The sequence below is a fragment of the Adiantum capillus-veneris genome, chromosome 5 (assembly GCF_014529385.1).
Source record: "Adiantum capillus-veneris isolate H3 chromosome 5, ASM1452938v2, whole genome shotgun sequence".
NCBI lineage: Eukaryota > Viridiplantae > Streptophyta > Polypodiopsida > Polypodiales > Pteridaceae > Adiantum > Adiantum capillus-veneris.
Window position 1 is genome coordinate 72,224,664 of NC_140935.1, and position 6,000 is coordinate 72,230,663.

Sequence of the window (6,000 nt, forward strand, 5' to 3'; positions counted from 1 at the left end):
GAGGCTATCGTGTGTGCTACTTATGTACTTAACATGTGTCCTATGAAATCCTTACATTCTATGATTCCATATAAAATATGGCATGGTAAGAAGCCATCTAATGATGAAGGGTTTGCAAATGGGTACAAAGAACTTGGAAGATCATCTTCTTTACATATGACCTGATCTTGGGAGGGTGTGGAATCCAAAGCCATTCCATTTTGGTGTGCACACAAACTACCAGATTGTGCTACTTGAACCAAGTCTGGACTTTTAGGAACCTTCAAGTTTTGAGCATAAGTTGGATGTAGCCCATTTTGATGATATTGTGCGTTTGAGCACTGAGCTCATACATGTTGTAGGAGCAAGAAGAGGGTCAGTTGAAAAGCTGCTTAGAACACTCAATAGGGTAGGTGTATCATCTCTAGTTTGGTATCCTCTTTTTTTGTGTACAATCCTTTGTTGGAACCGTAGCCCCCTCAAGGCACCTATAGTGCTTGAGGACAATTGTATTCTTTTCAAGTTAACATAAATTCTCTCAACTCACAATCGTGAGTATGGTCCAAAAAAAAAGAGAATACAACTAATGATCACATCATGTTATTGGTTGTTTAGCTTAAGATTTGGTGTCATAGACACAATGCAAACAATTGGATGATAAGGCTACCAAATGGCATTTTGTTGGTTACAATACTAAAAGCAAAGGTTATAGGTTATTTTGTTGGCATTTGTCCCAGACAATTTCTCTTCCGGTCTCGACATCTGAGAGAGAGATAAGAGGGATTGATTTTGACACACACACACACACACACACACACACACACACACACACACACACACATATCAGCCCGACATCTTTTCCTACACACACACACACACACACACACACACACACACACACACACACACACACACACAATATATTGAACACATGACACTTATAATCAACACTCCGTGATAGCGTGTACACACACACATACACACACACATACGCACACAAAAAATAACACCACTTTGGTTTTTTTGAAAAAAGCGCAAGTTGTGATAAAACACCACTAGAAGTTTACTAATCTTCTGACATGGCACAGGCAACTACTTCATCAATAGAAGAATGATGGAAGAAATAATGACTCCAAAGCAGGACACAATGATGGTTTTTTACCAAGCCAAACGGCCCCTTCATAAAAAAGTCTTTTATTCGTAATCTTTTTCACCAAAAGCTTGGATAAACCCTTGAATAAATAAATTTCCAGTGTCATCAATTATGGAAATCCTAGAAAACAAGTTTGTTTGACAACATTTGATTGGTTGATACATTGGCACAAGTAAAACAAGTGCATATGCTTAGTTAAAACATAGACACGATTGGTTTATATTGGATACACATTTTTTCCCAAACCGGATCGTTACCTGGGCATGTTTATACACATGAATGGTGGACATACGGACCCATTGGTACATTCTAAGTTATTGCACAAATTACAAAGTTTTTTAACGATAATAGGCTTCTTATAAATTGTACAGATGTGCCCTTATCAAGTAATACACTTGGTAATCTTCCAATCTTTCTGCAAGGATAATAATTTTTTTATTTAGAAAAGGAATATGACAAAGCAAAGTGGGCAATTAAAGGGTCTATGGTTGGTACTGCAACCTCCAAAAATAAGAAATATATGTAGAGTGGAGCCTTAAAGGCACAACATGTGGACCTGTGCTAATAAAAGCAGGTAGCACAAATAGATGAAATCACAAGGCTCACACATAGAACATCATACGCACTCTATATGCTAGTGAAAGTTGCACCAAGCATGCCGCTCATAAGTAATCACTAGCGCGTGCCGTACTACACAAGCGCTTGCGCAAGCAATACACACACACACACACACACACACACACACACACACACACACACACACACACACACAATCGATTTCTCTCTCAAGTAGCTTATCACAACCTGTAGCAAATTCTATCTAACACACTGAGATAGGTGAATACTCAAGAGCCATCCACAACAAACAAGTACATGGACTTTTCTAACACATCGTGATTGGCACATACTCAAGGGCGGTCCGCAACGAACAGTACACGGACTGCAATATTTTTGCCCTACGAAGGGTAAAAAATTCCTTTTTTTTGTTTATACACTCATTTGTAGTCATAAACGTTGGGGTGCAGTGTGTATAAGCATAGTTAAACTCTGAGTAAAACGGTTTTTTCATACACAAGCTTAGCAGTATCAAGCATGGTTTGTTTACTTGCGTCTCTCTATAAAAGTGTAGTGGAAACAATACACACAAAAGCATAGGCATACTCATAATTGAACCAGTACACACACAAGCATAGGCATACTCATAGGTAAACAGTGAGTAAAACGTCTGTTCTCTTTCATACACAAGTATATTGTTTATTATCTTTTTCCTATAAACACTCAAAAGAGTAGGAACAATGGAAATAGTACACACACAAGTAAAGGCGTACTGATAATGGAACTAGCACACACACAAGAATATCCATACTCATAAAACAATTTTCTAATAAAGCAAAGGCATAGCAAGGTTGTGGCACACACACATACATGCATATACACACGAGCATACACATGGGGTCAGAACTACACAAGGAAGAAAAAAATGTAGTAACATATGTTCAAGTACATATGAATAAGGTACACTGTACCATATTTTAGGACATAATACTAATCCGCATACTTATTACCAGTTTTCGTACAGTAACGAGGTTGGAGGTTTTACGCGCTTACAACTACACAAATGACGACAGTTTGGCTCAAGTACCAAGCTACCTATTGTTTTGATTATGTACATAACTTCTCTATAAACACAAATCCAACATGTAGGCGTTGTCAAAAATAACACGGTAATATCGTAGATATGAGCACTAGTAGATATAATCTGATTGAGAGTTAGCAACTGAGCTATGAAAACCTCTTGTGAGGATATGTGATATATTGAATGCTTATGGGGATTTTTTTGAAAAAAGAGTATTGGTACAAAGGAAATGCTACCAAAAGTTTTCAACATTTGGGGTGTTAGTACATAACTGTACAAGATGTAGGAATGTAACACTATTTTTTTTTATAAAAAAAACACTTTAGAATTGTATACCATAGTAATAGAACATTTGGACATCCCAAAAGGATATATGCATAGGATCTCAAATACATAAGAAAGAGGGACACAAGGGGAAGCTCCAAACATAAAGATATTAACTAACACACATATGTCTAATTATTGTGAATAAACAGGGCTACATGCAGACAGCTAGGATGAGCATCACTCAGGACATACTTAAACTCCAACAAATTAGAGATAAGCTTATGGCTGCACATAATAGACAAAAGCCATTAGCAATTAGGGACCCTGTCTCCAAACCATGTAAACCCATAAAATCCTTCAAAGATCGTAATAGACCCTACTTACATAGACGAGCTAAAGAGAACATAATATATGTTTAGGAGTATGGTTGGGGTTTGGGATGTGATAGCAATAACAAGCAGTGGGGATTGCTTGATATACTTGTCACCCATTTAGTACAAATTAATTCTAATTAATTGTATTGGTGGTTGGTTGGCAGGTAAAGATCCCTGCTCTCATCTGGTAGGAATTCCGGCTTTAACTCCTACTTTGTCATGTATCCAAGTATCTTGTAATGTATTTTATATCAAGAAATTCTTCTATGTTTTGTTCTTTACACACATGAGCTTTTGCAAACAGTAATTAAGTCTCTCATATATGGTTCTGAATAATGGGATTTTAAATTCAAACACACACAAAATTTCCTAGGATACCTTTGGTCGGGTATCCATCATATATTGAGAAAACTTAAGACTAGTATGATTATAATTCAAATGGTTTGTGTAATACTTATATGGTGATTGATTTAGGCTTCTTGGATTTCATATCTCACACATTTAGGATATGGTATAGAAAAAGACATTCCTGTTCCACCAATTGGTACCCAATGTATAACTTTTTTTTTAAAGGTGTGGAATTTCACAAAAAATTGCTTGGTTTTGAGAAATAGCCTATAATCACCCACTCTATATCTGTCTTAAACACAACTTCTATCAATGACTGGCTCTCTTTACTGGTTCTTTCTAGAAAAGAGAAGGATAAGCTTTTGGAGGCATTTAGTACCTTTCTAGCTAAATTACCCATTATTGATGTACAAGATAGCTCAGATCTTGATTTTTATTTCACTTCTCTACCCACTATTGTGAACAAGTTGTATTTTATCAATAACCTCCCTACTGTCCCTATAGAAATTAAGAACTCAAGAAAGGTTATCAATTCCCTTCTAGATCTTGACCTTCTTGAAGAAGAAGATAAAGAAGAACTTAACTTTGTAGCTGATCGATGCAAATAATCTATCTCCAAAAAGAGCAGTTTCTAAACTCTTTTCAAAAGTAATCCCACTATTACCACCTAGGCAAGTTGAATTGGATGCTATTCGACTTGAACACAAGCTCTGGGATTATGAAGTATTGAACCATTGGGCACCATTTACAATCTCGTTTGCTTTGTAGCATACCCACGGACATTGTAGAGCAATGCAAAACCTCTGCATTACATTCTAAACATCTCTTATCACAAGATGTTCTCTTCGAACTTAAGCATGTCAAATTATCCAATGTGGATGGTAAAAAATGTCCAAGATCCTCAATCATTGCTCGCACCAAGGGACTCTCTCTTATGGACAAAGCAAAGGATCAAGAACGGTTTTTGAGAAACTATGGAATTCTTATAAACCATTCCTCAAATGCCAATGAAAACGAGCTGGTCCAAATTCCAATTGTTCCTCTTCAATCATTTTCTTTAACCAATTTTTCTGGCACGTATTACAGAATTTACCAAGGTTCTTTCAATTCTCATCAAGACCGACATAGGTGTATGCCTTCATAGCTTGGATTGCCTTATTTCCAAAAGAATTAAGGCATGCTGTAATCATTTCTTATCAGTTTCATGAGTACATTGCTAGAAGAAGCTAAAGGGCTAGTCCTATACACACCAGGGACACCACTTCAAGTTTCCAAGAATTTATTAGGAAAGGATTAAACCATATTACACTGTAGTACCTGTAAACCCTACCTCAATAATAAGAGAACTTGGCAAAGTATGGAAGAATTTATGTAACTTTTTGGGATGTGAGGATAGTAAAGCTCATCACAACTATATCCATAGTTTAGTTAATGAGACCTTTGCCCAAAAATTCCCTTATCACAGGCAAAACCAAACTCCATGGTACAAAAACACAGACTTAATGGATGAAATTCAATATATTTCAAAATACTTATTTATTTGTGGACTAGATAAATCAACACAAACTCCGGTACTCATATGTAAAAAACTCATTCAACTAGCACCAACAAGAAGATAGAAACCCCTGAATTTCGTCTTCTCTCCTCAAAGGAAGAAGAAATTTCAAGCCATAGGGTCTTATACCCAAGAAATTGGGCTTGAAACCCCTTTAGAGTACTCACTCCCATATCTTATGGGAAATTTTAAAATTCACAAAATGGACTTTAGATGGATCACCAATGCACATAACTGTGTGTTTACTCCTGCTACAACTATAATCACCAAATTACTAAAAGGATTAATACAAGGATTTATAAAATACACCGAAATCATACATAAAAAGCTAGACACTTTTTTTGGGACACAAACCAACGGGTATTGGATGATTAATAATCGATATGATTTTTTGATTAATTTACCAAAACACATCACAAACATTCATTCCTTTGACGTAACATCGTGTTATGAAGCTATCCCTCATAAAGGCATGCATGGATTACTTGAGATGCTTGACAACATTATTAAACTCATAAAAACTATGAAATATCTTGGATTTAAGAAATATCGCAAGCAAATTGTGCTTACTAAAAAGAAAAGTGAAGTAGTCTGGACATTTGAATACTTACACAACATCAGTGAATTTGTTCTTGACAATTGCTTTACAAAATTACGTAAACATATTTATCACTAAGAAAACAGAATA